This window comes from Pinus tabuliformis, chromosome 4_2 (assembly GCF_031772625.1).
Source record: "Pinus tabuliformis cultivar Carrire ecotype Pingquan chromosome 4_2, CPIR1, whole genome shotgun sequence".
Taxonomy (NCBI): Eukaryota; Viridiplantae; Streptophyta; class Pinopsida; order Pinales; family Pinaceae; genus Pinus; species Pinus tabuliformis.
This window is the reverse complement of record NC_142304.1, coordinates 859,848,596-859,866,472: the sequence shown is the minus strand read 5'-3', so window position 1 is coordinate 859,866,472 and position 17,877 is coordinate 859,848,596.

Sequence of the window (17,877 nt, the reverse complement as noted above, 5' to 3'; positions counted from 1 at the left end):
TAATTTCTTTGAGAAAATTTATATACTACATGTTAAATGCTACAATAAGCATGTTAGACTTTCTAACAAGCATTTCATGTACACATAACAAGAGGATAATATAGTTGTCATTATCTATTGTCTTGAAAACATTGTGGTCATACTGACATCTATAGTAACCTTGTTCTGTGATAAACTTATCAAACTTCAAATATTGTTTCATTGGTTCTTGCTTTAAACCATACAAGTTCTTCTTCAATCTACATACTAAGTTTTCCTCTCCTTTGATCTCATATCCCTGCGGTTTTTGCATATATATCTCTCTATCCATTGAGTCCCAAGGAAAAAATTTGCCTTTACATCTATCTTCTCAAGACACAAATATTCTACTACCACTAAACTTAAAATAATTCCAATTGAAGTTATTTTGACAATAGGAGAAAATATTCTATGAAAATCTATACTTTTCTTCTATGTAAACCCCTTTACAACAAGTATAGCCATGTACCTCATTTTTCCTCCATCTTCTTCCTTCAACCTATAAATCAATGTATTATGCAATTCTATTTACCTATAGGCAATAGGACCAAGTCGCAAGTCCAGTTATATATCAAAGTGTCCATATCTTCTTTCATGCCTTGCTTTCAATACATTCTAGTTTCTACTTGCATTGCTTTTCTATATATTTATGGTTCATGAAAGTCATTGAAAAATACATAATACAATGAAGATGAGTATCATTGATGGGGTCTACTTAACCTGGTTAATCGTCTAATAACACTTGCAGGATTTTGAGGTACCTGTTATTATTGTGGTTGTTAGACATTTTGATTTTTTGACACCTTTGGAATTTTTTTTCTATGATTTCATCAAGAACAATGTATTTTATATTTTCGTTTTATTGTTATTTTTTGTTTTTAATTGATCTTTGTATATGACCTTCTCATTGAAAATCACAACTCTATTCCTAATATTTTTTTGATTTCCATTATCTCATAAGTGATACTAGCCAAATGATTAACTCTGCATCTAATAAAAGTACACTTATTGGATTTTGGCTTAAGATTTGTTCTATTTTCTCTATCAATATGGACAAATGCTTCACAACCAAAAGTCTTCAAGAATGAGAAGTTTACCTTTTTTACCCTTCCATTCCTCCTGTGAAATGCCACCAACTGAGTAACTTGAAGGTCCTATATTTATTAAGTAAAGAGTAATATTGACAACATATGCCCAAAATTGTAAGTGTAATCCTACATGGAATCTCATACTCCTTGCACCCTCCATGATTGTCTCGTTCATCCTTTATGACACATGATTTTCTTGTGTTGTTATAAGGATTGTCTTCTCTCTACAACTCCCATGGTATGAACATTAATTATCAAACTCATTCCTACAATGTTCACCTCCATTATTTGATCTGAAACACTTCAACTTATTTCATGTCTCATTGTCAGCCAAAGATTTTCATTCTTAATAGTATTTAAAGACATTATATTTTTTTCTAATGTAGGAAACCTAAGTTTTCCTAGTTGCATCATGAATAAAAGTAGCATAATAATAATATCCACCAATAAATGACACTTGAACGAGTCTCCATACATCTGTATGAACAAGCTATAGCTTTTCACTGTTCTTTATATTTCCAACTTTGAGAAATATAACTCTTTTATTTTTTCCATAAACATAACACTCGGAGACATCCAAATCAACCTTCTTTAAACCTGGAAATAATTTCATTCAGTGGAGAATTTCTATTCCCTTCTCAATTATGGGCCTCAACCTATGATTCCACAACGTTTTATTTTCTCATGTACAAGCTTAAGCAATAGAAGGGTCAACATTACTAGTACATAAATACAATGTACCTATATTCTCTCCTTTTTCTATTATCACGGATCCTCTAGTGACCTTCCATGAATTTCTTGCAAATGTAACTATACAACCCTCACTTCCCAACCACTCTATTGAAATTAGATTTATTATTAAACGAAAAAACATGAATTACCTCTTCAACAACCTTTGGTTTCCATTCTGTAATTTTATCCTTGCCTTATAATTTCCCACAATTTTACGTAGTTCATCATCACCCAAATAAACCTGTCCAAAATCGCCTTCAAAATAATCTTGAAAATATTTCCTAAGCGGTGTGGCATGAAATGAAGCACTTGAGTCTATTACCTAGGAGTAAGAAATTTTATTTATTGAAAGGATTAAAGCATGTTGTAACACCAAGAGACCAATGATCTTTTTTCTTATGTCATTTCTTCCCACAATGTTAGCATTTCATCCTCCAACTAGATTTGGATATGCCCTCCTTATACTTTCCAAAATTCCCTAGGTTCTTTCCTTTCTCACATTTTATTCCCCTGTTCTCTATAGTCAAGTCATTACTTGACATCTCATCTATGCTTTTCCATTACATTTCCTCATTAAGGATACGTCAACAACATCATCAACATATTTCATAGTCATTAGCTTTTTTCTTATTCTTCCCAATGGAAGAAAATAAAAATTTCTAACAAAAATAATCTTCCATTTGCATCTCCCATAACTAGTACTTTTTCCCATTAAACTTCTTGACCCTAAAAATTTCTTCTTCCATTTCTCCCACTAAAACTAGGAGACCTCTGTTCCTCTAAGTTTTATAAGCAAAATAGACCTTCGACTCTAATACCAATTGTTAGGAATACAATCATAAAGAAATAAAATCAAAATGAATGTGCAAATCAAACATATAATGAAAAATACAAAGGAGAAAAAAATTTAAGTGGCTCATTTAATTTGGTATATGTCCTTGAAGAAATAGTAAATCCTTCCTTCTAGAAAAAAGAAGAGATTACAACCTACAACACTCCTCTTCTATCTCTGAATTACAATGTTTTCCAATAATATACTAACACAATATAATTCCATCATAAAAAGAGGGTTTCATTTTAGTTAAAAAAAAAACCTAGCATAACATTTTCCATTAAATATATGACCTAATGATGAACAATCCATATTGAATGTAAAATTACAATATTTTACATTCAAAGTTTCTAAAAAATTCTCTTTGTGGGATTATACCCAAACCCTCAGCAAGGGGGGCTCCAAAGATTTGTTGTTTCCTCCCTTGAACACCCTAGTGACAATAGTAGGGGAGCAAGCCCCCTTATACCCTAGTTAGGAACTAGGGCCCAAACATATATAAAAATTGGAACTCTAAATTAGGAAGCTAATCAAGCTCCACAACCAACACCCAACCTTACTGCTTTCATGAGACATATTTATTAAATTTCTAATTCTAGTTCCTATACTAGTTACAGAGTGCCCTCGTGTCTCTCTTCTAAACTAAGATATGAGGTTTAAGGCTCTTACTACATTTCTGGTCTAATTCTATTAGCTTATGATGTAGCTACCAACTTGATGAGAACCCTTCAAAGTTCTTATTTTTGTTAGAGGTTACATTTATTGTCTAATTTTACCCTCGCTTCAAAAAGCAGTGCTACTAGTACAACCATTTTTCTTATTATTAAAATTACTATCTTTTACATCCATTGTCTTAACAATAACGTCATGTTGTTGACAAAAACCTTTAAATCAATACTCTAATAAAAAAATGAAGCTAATAGCTACACATGTTTTTCTTTTAAAATTAAGGTTAAAATCACAACTTCTTTGAAAACTCCGAATGTAATAACCAATATTGTTACAACTAAACCTTTAAATCAACCCTTAAAGAAAAAATATGCTACTAATAATACTTTTTTTTCGAAAATAAAATTACAAGTCTTTTGAAATTATATCTTTAACAAGTGTCCCTATAGCTAAAATTTTATAAACAAACATCCAATAAAAAATAAATATCATAACTAACATATTTTTTTTTATTTAACTTAAAATTACGACATTTTAAAAATTATATATCAAAACTTCAATATTATAAAAAAATTCATTAAATAACAACATTTTAAATTTAAAAAGAATCAAACTTTTTATATCTATATATATGTAACTAACATATTTTAAATTATATATATATATATATAATTTATAATTAAAAAAAAAAAAAAATAATTAATTATTTAAAATATGAAAACCAAACTTATATTAAAACAAAACAAATTTATGAGTTTTGAGGAAGTTTGCAATGCCCACATCCACATGCTCATGCTCATGATGATAATGTTTTTTTTTAAGTTGTTACAAATTCATGAATTTAGAGGGGGTTGTCAATGCTCTCCTGATGATATTTTTTTAATGTTTATTAGTTTAAATCATGTGAATTGGGATAACTTTTTAATGGTTTTAGAAACATAGTAATAATATTTATTTTATATTTTATATCATAAAAAAAATTGAAGTTTTTTTCATATATATAAAGTTTTTGAATTATGGTTTTTTAAAGGGTCATAAGTTAAATTAAAAAAGAGGGAATGCTATTAATTGCACATTTTTTATTTGAGTTAGTAGTATAAATTTGGTTCCAAGAATAATGGATTTTAGAGTTATAATTTCAAAAAATATGTAAAAGGGTGAATGTTAATGGGAACATTATTAAGGGTATATTTCAAGGTTTTGGTGACAAAGCTACTAATTGTTATGTCTGAAGGTGTTAGTGTTTGTCAGTCTTGCTAGTCAGTAGTGATCAAATGTACTCTTTCAAAGTTTTTTTTAACATCCTAAGTAAATATTTTATAGTTTCAGTAGTTTTTGAAATAAAAATTTGGTCACTGGTTAGTATGTCTAAGTATGTTACTACTCCCTTCATTTCATGGTCAAAATGCCATCTTGGTCATGCCATCACTCCTTATGATGAGTCATCAGTAAAGTGTCTTGATTACCATCTTAGTCATCATCTCTTGGTCAGTCATATTGCAAGGTTTAAAAGTCCAAATCGTCAGTTTCATAATCCATTAGGTGTCATTATCAAGGTCAAGTGATCAAAAAGAGTCATGACATCACCTAGGTCATCATCATGGGAGTAGTAATTAGGGGAAAAAAATGTTCAAAGAGATTTCGATTTGTTTCAACATCATCATTCATATTTCATATACCTCCCTCAACTTCCTTCATAACTCCCCTCATTCCCTCTAAAACCCCTTTTTCCTTGGGAAAATCCTTAAATCCTAGCCAAAACCAATTTTTTCTTCTTTGGAAAAACTCATTTTTAACTCTAGCCTCATTCCATATTGAAATTCTCAAACTCTAGCCTTATCCCAAAAATCCCTTTGTATATCCCTCTAGCCACATTTCCAATTTTTTTTTTATATATTGAAACTCTAGCTGAAATCCATTTGATATTTCAACTCTAGCCGAAATCCATTTAACACTAAGAAACCATGTTGAAGTCCCTTTTTAAGGGTTGGGACCTGCAAACATATCACTATCAGCACAATCACACAAAACAATACAATAACTGCCCATCTCTCCTCCCCTTTCGTGATTTCAATATCACATATCACAAAGTCCCTCCTCCACCAATATCGCAAGTTCCTCCCCGCCGACTAGGATATCGTAAGTCTGAGCTTGCCAATTGCGATAAGCTCTGCTCACCGATATCACATATTGCAAAGTTCTTCCCCGTTGATATCGCAAAGTTCCCCGCCGATTGCGATAAAGTCCTCCTCGCCGATTGCGATAGAGTCCTCCCTTTCGATCGAGATAATTCCTCTCCCCGTCGATTGTGATAATTCCTCTCCCTCCTGATTGTGATATCGCAATCAAGGATCGCGCAAATCAAAAGTTTCTCCTCCACCGATGTCGCAAGTTCCACCTGCCGATTGCGATATCGTAAATCCCTTCCGACTTGCAATTGTGATGTGGTAAGACCCCTCCCCAGATGTGATATTTTATGTGATACATTCTATAAATTATCACATCCGGAACATCGGAAAATCACCATAAATCAATATTAAAGCCCCTTTTCTCTTTCCGATGGGAATATGTGAAGTCCTAGTTTCGGATGTGATATTTTATGTGACATGATTTATTAAAGTTTCACTTCTGGATAGTTGGAAAAACATTATGAAACATGGTGAAAAGTCCCTCTCCCTGTTGCGATTGTTATAATACAACGACCCGGATCAACAACCCAACTTTAATCAGCCCAAATCAGCAGGCCCATATCAACGGTTAATAATCCTCTCGGATGGTCAAAATTAGTTCATTCTTTACGCTCTCGGTCACGAATTCTCACTATTTTTTCATATAATTTCCCATATTTCCCCATTTGAGTAACCATGACCTTCATTCATAGAGCACCAAATCATCCATTTCGCCTTCGCTCAGAGGACAATGAGGAAATTTTCGATGCGTATCCATTTCGCCTTCATGCAAACAGAATGCAAAAAAATAGGGAAGTCAACACAATTCATCAGCCAACATGACTAATAACAATGTCTATTTGAGGCTTCAGTTACCACCAGAACACCCAAAACAACACTGGAGCTTAGTCGACTGATATTATTAGCAGTTTGAAACTAATTTTATAAATTTTTGTAACAAATATTGAATTTTCTTTCAAGATATTTATTTTTGTAAATGATTGTATAAATAATTTAGATTTCGAAGTATTAAGGGTTGGATGTTGTTTAGTCAAGGGGTTGTGGAGTTAGTGTATTTGTGATCATTCGTAGGAGTAATATACAGGAGTTTCGGCTATTATAGTGGGATTCATGTGGTATTGTCATTAGCAGTGTTTTTCTTTTGTTTGTTCTCTCTACTTCCATCTCATGCTTTTTTGTGACTGTTTCATAAGTATTAAACATGATTCTTAAGTATTTGCTTTGTTTTGATGAAACTCTCATACTTTTGTTACATTTTCCTCTGATAAAAATGAATTCATGAAACTCATGCTCATTTTGAAACGTTACCTTTCTACCCTTCTCCCATGATAAATCAATAATGCTAACTGATAATTCCTACCTTGCCCCATTATATCTTTGCAAACTCATCTTTTGGAAACCTTGACCTAGTCCCCTAGACTCGGACCTTCATCCAGCATACCCAAAAATCAAACACCATTGAGCTTAATATCTATCCTAACATCTTATTTCCTCTCCAGTCACTTCTTCGATTGTGAGATCCTTGAGAGAGCCCTCTCTAATTTGGTAGGGCTAGCTGCCAAGTCTAAAGATTGGTTTGAGGTTACCTCCTAGTCTTCCTTTCTCAGCCTTGGGACACTAAGGGGTGCTAACATTTTTGGCGACCATATTGGGGAGGACGAAAGTCAATCTTCTACGAGAAATATTGTTCATGTTGTAGATCTGATGGTTGATGGTGGACAATGATCAGATAATGAAGGTTGAAATCATTCACCTAGCAACTCCAACCTGATTCAAAGACTCCACTGGCATCAGGGTCCATAAATCAGGGTTTTATTGGTGATTCCAATGGTAGAAGTATCAGTAGCCTAAAGGATGCTTTAGTTCATCTATTTTTCTCAAGATGGATTCAATTTCTAGAAGGTATGCTCCTATGAATCGTGCTCACATTCTTGGTTTTCCAAATCGAATTCCTTGCATAGATTGGAAAACTAATCTGCCCAAATTCATAGATGGAAATGAGGATGAGGCTATTCTGCATCTAATAAAATTTCATTGGCATATACATAAGCTTGGGATTAGTTTTCATGAGGATTTTTTGATGAAAATGTTTATGGCTACTGTGGAAGGGAAAGCAAGATCATGGTATGAAGGTTTAAATCTAGGTAGCTTATACTCTCTTAAATATTTTCACACAACATTCTTTGAGTTTTATGGAAAATATCGTCATTCATTTTTGTTGTTCGAAGATTTTTGTGAATCTTGTGAAGATTTCATTCAATAAATTGAAGAGGCTTTTGGTGATGAAGAGTGTATGGATTATGAGATCATAGAGTCCCTTTATGAATTTTCTTCTCAAAAGAAAATAACAGAGATTAGTTGCTTTGATACAAAGGATCATTCACACCACACATCAACTCCTTCTTTGCTTGAAGATGAAACAGATTTACATCCTAACAGTCAAGAAGAAATTGGTCCATGTCATAATTCTGAAATTGCATGTATAAGAAACTTAAACAGTGAACTACCTTATGGAAATGATCATCACATAATCCAAACTCTTTATCCTCTAGAGTTTCATCATTGTCTTCTTCTACAATATTTTATGCTTCCTTTTGCTCATTTTCATCTTCTAATGGATCTTTGATGTCTGCGACTCTCCCAATGTATATCTTTCCAAACATTCCATGTAATGGTGGTTGGGGTTCCTTTGCCTTTTTTGCCACACGTGATTCACTAAAGTCCCCTTTCTTCAACCCAATTTCTTGCATTGCATCTGGAAGAAATTGAAGAGCATTAATTCTTTGCTGAATGAAATTACACTGTATTTGATATTTTCAATTGCAATGCAATTTCTTCCTTTTTGAAGGCAACATGCTAGTGTTGTACCTAATTATCAAGCACAAAAGAAATTATGAAGTAAATTAGAACAACGACATATTAATTAAAAAATAACATATTGAAATTCAATTCCATATAATAAAACTTACTTGAGCCAGAAAATATATCCAGAACCCAATCTCCTTCATTTGAACATATATCTATAAGATAGTGAATCAATAATTGTGGTTTTTGATAAATGTTAACTATCTCTCCTTGTGCTTATTTGTCTTCATATGTTAGTTTTCTCACAACAGCATCATAAATCAGTATTTGGCGGGCGGTCTGCCAGGGTGGCATGGGGTGGGGCTGTAGTGCTCACCCCGCGCCACCCTGGCGGCCTGCCCACCCCCCGGGGTGGCTGGAATCATCCAGCCACACATGGGGGGCGTGTGGGCTGCTAGGGTGGCATGGGGTGGGGTTGTGGCGCCCACCCGGTGCCACCCCGGTGGCCCGCCTGCCCCTTGGGGGTGGTTGGGCAAGGGGGGCAAGCGGGCCGCTGGGGTGGCACGGGGTGGGCACTAGGCCGCCGGGGTGGCGCGGGGTGGTGTTGCGGCGTCCACCCCGCGCCACCTCGGCGACTCGCCCGCACCCCGGGGGTGGCTGGTTGATTCTCGGAATCGCCTAGCCACCCCTGGGGGTTGGGCGTGTTGCCAGGCTGGTGCGGGGTGGGCGTGGGCCGTCGGCGTGGCGCCCACCCCGCGCCACCTCGGCATTCCGCTCGCCTCCCGGGGCTGGGCGGGTCGCCGGGGTGGTGTGAGGTGGGTGCCGCAACACCACCTCGTGCCACACTGGCAGTCTACCCACCCCCCGAGGGTAGCTGGTTGATTCCGAGAATCAACTAGCCACCCCAAGGGGGCAGGCGGGTTGCTGGGGTGGCGCGGGGTGGCCGATGCAGCACCACCCCGTGCCACCCTGTGCGCCTGCCCGCCCAGCCGACTGGACGATTCCGAGAATCAACCAGCCACCCCCAGGGGGCGGGCGGGTCGCCTGGGTGGCATGTGGTGGGCGCCACAACCCCACCCCATGCCACCTCAGCAGCCCACCCACCCCCAAGGGGCGGGCGGGCCGCCGGGGTGGCACGGTGTGGGCACTGCAGGACCACCCCACGCCACCCCAGCGGCCCGCCCATCTTCCGGGGGTGGCTGGGCGATTTCGAGAATAAACCAGCCACCCCAAGGGGGCGGGCGGGCCGCCGGGGTGGCGTAGGGTGAGCACCACAACACCACCACGCGCCACCCCGACGACCCGCCCACCCCTTAGGGGTCGCTGCGCGATTCTGAGAATCAACCAGCAACCCTCCGGGGGTGAGCCACCAGGGAGGCGCGGGGTGGTGCTGTGCCCCGCGCCACCCCGACGGCTCACCCGCCCCCTAGGGTTAGCTGGGCGATTCTGAGAATCGACCAGCCACCCCTGGGGGGCGGGCGGGCCGCTGGGGTGGCAAGAGGTGGGCGTCGTAGCACCACCCTGTGCCACCCCGGCGGCCCGCCCACCCCCCGGGGGTGGCTGGGCGATTCCGAGAATCAACCAGCCAGCCTTGGGGGCAGGCGGGACGCCGGGGTGGTGCGGGGTGGGTGTCGCAGCACCACCCCGTGCCACCCCAGTGGCCCGCCCGCCTCGCGGGGGTGGCTGGTTGATTCCAAGAATTAAATAGCTAGGCCTGGGGGGCTGGCGGGTTGCCGGGGTGGCACGGGGTTGGCGCCACGGCCCCACTCTGCGCCACGGTGTGGGCGTCGCAGCACCACCCCACGCCCACCCCCTAGGGTGGCTGGGCTATTCCGAGAATCAACGAGCCACCCTTGGGGGGCGGGCAAGCCGCCGGGGTGGTGCCGCAGGCTCGCCCCAGGCCACCCCGGCAGCCCGCCCACCCCCTGGGGGTGGCTGGGCGATTCTGAGAATCAACCAGCCACCACCGGGGGCAGCGGGGCTGCTGGGGTGGCGTCGGGGTGGGCACCACAACACCACCCCACACCACCCCAACTACCCGCCCGCCCCCGGGGATGTTTGGGCGATTCTAGGAATCAACAAGCCACCCCCGTGGGGTGGGCGGGCCGCCGGGGTGGCGCGGTTGGGCGTCGCAGCACCACCTTGCGCCACCCGGGCAGCCCGCCTGCCCCCCGAGGGTGGCTGGTTGATTCTCGGAATCAACCAGCAACTCCCGGGGAGCGGGCGGATGCCGGGGTGGCGCGGGGTGGGCACCGCAACACCACCCCGCGCCACCTCGACGGCTCGCCCGCCCTCCAGGATTGGCTGGGCGATTCCTAGAATCAACCAGCCACCCCGGGGGGAGGGCGGGCTGTCGAGGTGGTGCAGGGTGGGCGCTGCAACACCACCCCGCGCCACCACGGCGGCCCGCCCGCCCCCCAGGGGTGGCAGGCGGGCCGTTGGGGTGGCATGGTGTGGGCACTGCAAGACCACCCAGTGCCACCCAGGCGGCCTGCCCGCCCCCCGGGGGTGGCTGGGCGATTCCAAGAATCAACCAGCAACCCCCGGGGGGCAAGCGAGCCACCGGGGTGGTGCTTCGCCCCGTGCCACCTCGGCAGCTCGCTCGCCCCCTGAGGGTGGCTGGGAAATTCTGAGAATCAACCAACCACCCCCAAGGGGTGGGCGAGCCGCTGGGGTGGCGCGGGGTGGCACTCCGCGCTACCCCGACAGGCCACTCCGTACCACCTCGGCGGCCTGCCCTCCCCCCAGGGGTGGCTGGACGATTCCGAGAATCAACCAGCCACCCCTGGGGTCGGGCGAGACGTTGGGGTGGTCCGGGGTGGGCGCCGCAGCACCACCCCATGCCACCCCGACAGCCCGCTCGCCCTAGGGGGTGGCTGGTTGATTATGAGAATCAACCAGCTAGCCCCAGGGGCGTGCGGGCCGCCGAGGTGGCTCGGGGTGGGCGCCACCGCCCACCTCGCACCACCTCGGCGGCCCGCAGGACCCCCCGGGGGTGGCTGGGTGATTCCGAGAATCAACCAGCCACCCCTGGGGGGCAGGCAGACCGCCGGGGTGGCGTGGTGTGGGTGCCGCAGCACCACCTCGTGCCACCCCGAAGGCCCACCGGCCCCCCTAGGGTGGCTAGGCGATTTCGAGAATCAACGAGCCACTCCTGGGGGGCAGGCAGGCCTGCAGCGCCCCCTGGGGGTGGCTGGACGATTCCGAGAATCAACAAACCACCACCGGGGGGCGGGCGGGCCACTAAGGTGGTGCCGGGTTGGCGCCACAGCACAACCCCAAGCCACCCCAGTGGCCCGCCCGCCCCCCGGGGGTGGCTGGTTGATTCTCGGAATCAACAATCAACCAGCCACCCTCAGGGATGCACCAGCCCGCGCCACCCTGGGGTGGGCGATGCTGCACCACTCCGCGGCATCCCAGTGGCCCACCCGCCCCCCGGGGATGGCTGGTTGATTCCGAGCATCAACTAGCCACCCCCGGTGGGCAAGCGGGTCGCTAGGGTGGCACGGGGTGGGCGCCGCATCACCACCCCGTGCCACCCCGGTGGCCCACCCGCCTCCTGCGGGTGGCTGGGCAATTCCGAGAATCAACTAGCCACCCCCGTGGGGCAGGCGGGCCGCTGGGGTGGTGCGGGGTGGGCACTGCAGCACCACTCCGCACCACCCCATCGGCCCGCCCGCCCCTCGCAGGTTGCTGGTTGATTCTCGGAATCAACTAGGCACCCTCGGGGGAAGGGCGGACCACCGGGGTGGCACGGGGTGGGCGCCGCAGCACCACACCGCGCCACCTCGGTGGCCCGCCCGGCCCCCGGGGTGGCTGGCCGATTTCGGGAATCAACCAGCCACCCCCCGGGGGGCGGGCGGTCGTCGGGGTGGCACGGGGTGGGCGTCGCCGCACCACCCCGCGCCTCGGCGCCCACCCCGCGCCCCCTGGGCGGCTCGCTCGGCCCCCTGGGGTGGCTTGTTGATTCCTAGAATCGCCCAGCCACCCCAGGGGGGCGGGCAAGCCACTGGGGTGACGCGGGCTGGTGCTGCCATGGGGGTGGCTGGTTGATTCTCCCCTGGCGAGACGCTGGGGTGACGCGAGCTGGTGCTGCCACAGGATTGGCTGGCTGATTCCGAGAATCAACCAGCCACCCCCGGGGGTGGGGGCGGCCGCCATGGTGGTGCGGGGTGGTGCTGCGGTGCCCACCCCATGCCACCCAGGCGGCCGCTCGCCCCCCGGGGGTGGCTGGTTGATTCTCGGAATTGCCCAGCCACCCTCGGGGGATGGGCTGGCCACTGGGCTGGTGCGGGGTGGTGCTGCGGCGCCCACCCCGTGCCACGCCAGCGGCCGCTCGCCCCCCGGTGGTGGCTAGTTGATTCCCAGAATTGCCCAGCCATCCCAAGGGGCTGGGCGGGTGGGCAGTCGAGGTGGCATGGGGTGTTGCGGCGGTGCCCACGATGCGCCACCCCGACAGCCCGCCCGCTCCCCAGGGGTGGCTACTTGATTCTTGGAATCGTCTAGCCACCCCGAGGGGGTGAGTGGGCCGCCGGGGTGGCGCGCGAAGGTGCCGCGGCGCCCACCAGGCGCCACCGCGGTGACTCGCCCATCCCCGCGGGGTGGTTGGTTTTACTAGCATTTGGCACATAAAAATTCGGTTTTACTAGCATTTTTTAAAAATGTTGAAGATTGACCCTAAAAAAATCATCATTCTGGTATCATCACTTTTTTGTTTTCAAGTTGTTTTTTGTATGAAAATTTCGTTTTCATTACCATTTTTAAAACATGTTCAAAATTGACCCTAAAAAAACAATCATCTTTCCAATATACACACTTTTCGTTTTTATCACTGTTTTTGATGTATTTTCGGGGTTTTTTGGCCAGAGTTCCTGCTTTGAGTTTATAGTTCCCATTTCAAAGTTTACATTGTTATGAGCACATGTTCAATGGACACATTGAGTTGCCTACCTTTTGTTTTTTCTGTCTACTTAAGGAAAGTACGAGCATGATTCAAGTAGGTAGCCATTTGTTGGATTGGTTACACTGGAGGGATCATATCACATGATTGTATATATATCTTCAGTAGGTGGTTGTTATCATCAAGATTTGAAGCCCGAGGTGAAGGCCCTAAGATCTCAATGGTTTGCTGCCATAAGTAACTAAGTGTTTCGCAGTCAAGTTAGTTTCATTTTGTTAGTCAGTCATTTTAGTGTCGATTCTTGTTTTTTATTTTTGACTCCATTTCCCAACGGATGAGGTTACCTAGTCTACAGTGTTCTTGACACCTCCTAAAGGAGCTTCCATCCCCAGATAGAGCCAATGTAAGTGTCTTTCAGTCCTGCCAGTCATCAGTGATGAAATGTACTCTTTCAAAGTTTTTGTTAGCATCCTAAGTCAATTTTTTATAGTTTTAGCAGGTTTTCAAATAAAAATTTGGTCACTGGTTAGTATGTCTAGGTATGTTACTACTCCCTTCATTTCATGTTAAAAATGCCATCTTGGTCATGCCATCACTCCTTGTGATGAGTCATCAGTAAAGTGTCTTGATTACCATCTTAGTCATCATCTCATGGTCAGTCATATTGCAAGGTTTAAAAGTCCAAATCATCAGTTTCATAATCCATTAAGTGTCATTATCAAGGTCAAGTCATCAAAATGGTAAAAAAGAGTCTTGACATCACCTAGGTCATCATCATGGGAGTAGTAATTAGGGGAAAAAATGTTCAAAGAGTTCTTGACTTGTTTCAACATCCTCATTCATATTTCATATACCTCCCTCCACTTCCCTCATAAATCCCCACATTCCCTCTAAAACCCCTTTTTCCTTGGAAAAATCCTTAAATCCTAACCAAAATCCATTTTTTCTCCTTTGGAAAAACTCATTTTTAAATCTAGCCTTATTCCATATTGTAATTAGCAAACTCTAGCCTTATCCCAAAAATACCTTTGTATATCCCTCTAGCCGCATTTCCATTTTGTTTATATATTGAAACTCTAGCTGGAATCCATTTGATTTTTCAACTCTAGCCGAAATCCTTTTAACAGTAAGAAACCATGTTGAAGTCCCTTTTTAAGGGTTGGGACCCACAAACATATCACTATCAGAACAATCGCACAAAACAATACAACAACGGCCCATCTCCTCTTCCCTTTTGCGATTGCGATAGCACATATCGCAAATTGCCTCCTCCTCCATATCGAAAAGTCCCTCCTCCACCATATCACAAAGTACCTCCTTTACCGATATCATAAGTTCCTCCTTGCTAACTGCGATATCGTAAGTCTCTGCGTTCCAATTGCAATAAGTTCTGCCCATCGATATCGAAAAGTTCCCCACCAATTGCGATAAAGTCCTCCCCACCGATTGCGATAAAGTCCTCCCTGATGATCGCGATAATTCCTCTCCCCACTGATTGCGATAATTCCTCTCCCCGGTGATTGCGATATCACAATCAGGCATCGCACAAATCAAAAGTTTCTCCTCCATCGATATCGCAAGTTTTGCCTACCGATTGCGATATCGTAAATCCATTCCAACTTGTGATTATGATGTGGTAAGACCCCTCCTTGGATGCGATATTTTATGTGATACATTCTATAAACTATCATGTCCGTAATATCAGAAAATCACCATAAATCAGTGTTAAAGCCCCTTTTCCCTTTCCAATGGCGATATGCGAAGTCCTGTTTCCAGATGCGATATTTTATGTGACATGTTTTATTAAAGTTTTGTGTCCAGACAGTCGGAAAAACAGTATGAAACATGGTGAAAGGTCCCTCTCCCTGTTGCGATTGCGATAATACAATGGCCCGAATCAATGGCCTAGATTTAATCGGCCCAGATCAGCAGGCCTAGATCAATGGTTCATAATCCTCCCAGATGGTAAAAACTAGTTCATTCTTTATGCTCCCGGTCACGATTTCTCAGTGTTTTTTCATATAATTTCCCCTATTTTCCAATTGAATGACCACGGCCTCCATTTGCAGAGAACCAAATCATCCATTTCGCCTCTGCTTAGAGGACAGCGAGGACATTTTCGATGCGTATCTATTTCGCCTCCGCTCAAAGTGAATGCAGAAAAACAGGGACATTGGTGCAATTCATCAGCCAGTAGGACTAACAACAATTTCTATTCAAGGCCTCAGTTACCACCAGAATGCTGAGAACAGGGACTGCCCCAATTTATTGAGTGAGGACTCCCCCAATAGCACAGTCAGAGGCATCTATCTCGATCTCAAAGGGTTGTTGCAAGTCTGGTAGTGTGAGAACTGGTGCAGAGAAGAGGCGATGTTTTAGCTCTACAAATGCTTTCTGTTTAGATTCAGACCAAAATAATTTTGCTTTCACTCCTCCCTTGGTGACTTGACTCAAGGGCCAAGTGATATGAGAGAACCCCAAAAAAAACCTGTGGTAGAAATTGGAAAGACCCGGAAAGTTGTGGAGCTCCGTTAGAGTGGTTGGGGATGGAAAATCCTGAATGACTTGGATCTTGGTTGGATCCACATGCACCCCTCGTTCATAAATAATGTACCCCAGATATTGAACCTGGGTCATGCCAAAAATGCATTTCTCCAAATTGGCACACAACTTGTGTTGTCATAGTGTTTGGAGAACCTGTTGGATGTGGTGGAGGTGCTCTTCCTAACTCTAGCTAAAGATCAGAATGTCATCCAAGTATACCACTACAAATGAGTTGGTGAATGGCTACAAGATGTCATCCATTAGCCTCATGAAGGTTGCACGAGAATTCATCAACCTGAAAGGCATAACCAACCATTCGAAAAGGCCCTCTTTGGCTTTGAAGGCAGTCTTCCACACATCAGAGGGTTCGATTGGTCCCTGGTGATATCTGGACTTCAAGTTGATCTTGCTGAAATATTTCCCCCCCTTGAGTTGGTCTAGAAGGTAATCAATCTGTGGGATCGGGTACCTATTCCAGAAAATGATCTTGTTTAGTGCTTGATAATCAATACAGAGTCTCCAAGTCCCATCCTTCTTCTGTACCAACATGATCGGGTTCCCACAGGGAGATGAACTCAGCCGGATGTGACCTTTCTATAGTAGCTCCTGAATCTGCCTCTTGATTTCATCATTCTCCAGAATGGAGTGCCGATAGATTGGTCCATTGGGAAATGGCGCACCTGGGTTCAAATCAATGAAGTGCTTGACCTGATAGTGCAGAGGCATCCCTGAGGGGGAGGTGAAGATGTCCTCGTACTCCCCTACAACCTTGTCCATCTATTTTTATCGTGCGGAGGGGGCTTGTCTGGAGGTCTTGGCCAACATATTCTTCTTTCCCTGAGGGCGTATCATCAGGAAAACAAATTTTCCAATTTTGGAAATGAGCTTACTGCATTTTTTTGTAGTAACCAAAGAGATGGTGGTAGGTGGTGCCACCTATGGTATCATGTACAACTTATTTCCCAAGGTAACAATAACAACGCGCGGCCTTGATTCATACACAACATGTCGCTTCCACAAGTATAGTTTGACTATTAAAACATTACAAACATCAAGGGTAGAAACATCCCATAATACCTCATCCGTGAAGGGCTTGATGTTGTATGGAAGGTGACACTATTGGCTTAGGCGAAGATCTCGTCCTTGGTAAAGCCACCCGATGGTGTACAGTTGTGGGTGCATTGTGGTCGGTAAGCCTAGCTACTTCACGACCTCTGCTCCAATGAGGATATTTTCGCTTCCGCTGTCGACAAAGAACTGTAGCGGAGAACCCTTTACCCACATCTAGGGGTGGAAGAGATGCACCTCCTCCTCTGGATCTTCGGGTTCCTCCTTCTGGATCTTCGGGTTCCTCCTTCTGGATCTTCATGGTGGAAATGGTGGCTTTGGGCTCTGCATCAATAATCTTCTTCCCTTTATCATTCCCCTTCTCAGGTTCTGACTCAGAGTCGGAACATGCATCTAATTTTGAAGCCTTCAGCTTGACTACCAGTAATTGCTTGGCCAGAAACTCACTTGTGTTGTGAGTGGAGCTCTTATGGAACTCACACCACTTTCCCGTGTCCTTCTTCAGCTTCGCAGTGTTGTCCTTTGCTTGTGGCTTTGGAGGGTTGTCCCGGGCCATCCCACCTTGGATTTGTCCTTTTTTCTGTGGTTTAGGGGAACCTTTCCCTTGCCTTGGATTCACATATCCAAAGTCTCGCTTCTTATCTTTAAACTTCTACTCGATCTTGATGATGTATTGGTACGCTGTGCCAAGCGAGGAGATGTCTTGGAACTCGATCTTGTCCTGGATGTATTTGTGTAGGTAGTCGCGGTACTTGAGTACCAAATGTTTCTCAAAATCCTTGATACCCAACTTCGTGTGAAGGGTATGAAAAACATTGGTAAACTCTGACACATCTTGGTCCCTTCCCTTCTGTAGTGTGGTCCACTTCATGTATTTGTCCTCATAGCTCCCGACAAGGTAGTATTGTTCCTTGATGGCGTCCGGGAACGAATTCCAAGTGGGAGCGGCTAAAAACAGTGAGGTCGTACTTTCATCCTTCTGCTCACAGTAGGTTTCCCACCAGTCCTTGACGTGGAGGGCAGCTTTGAGAA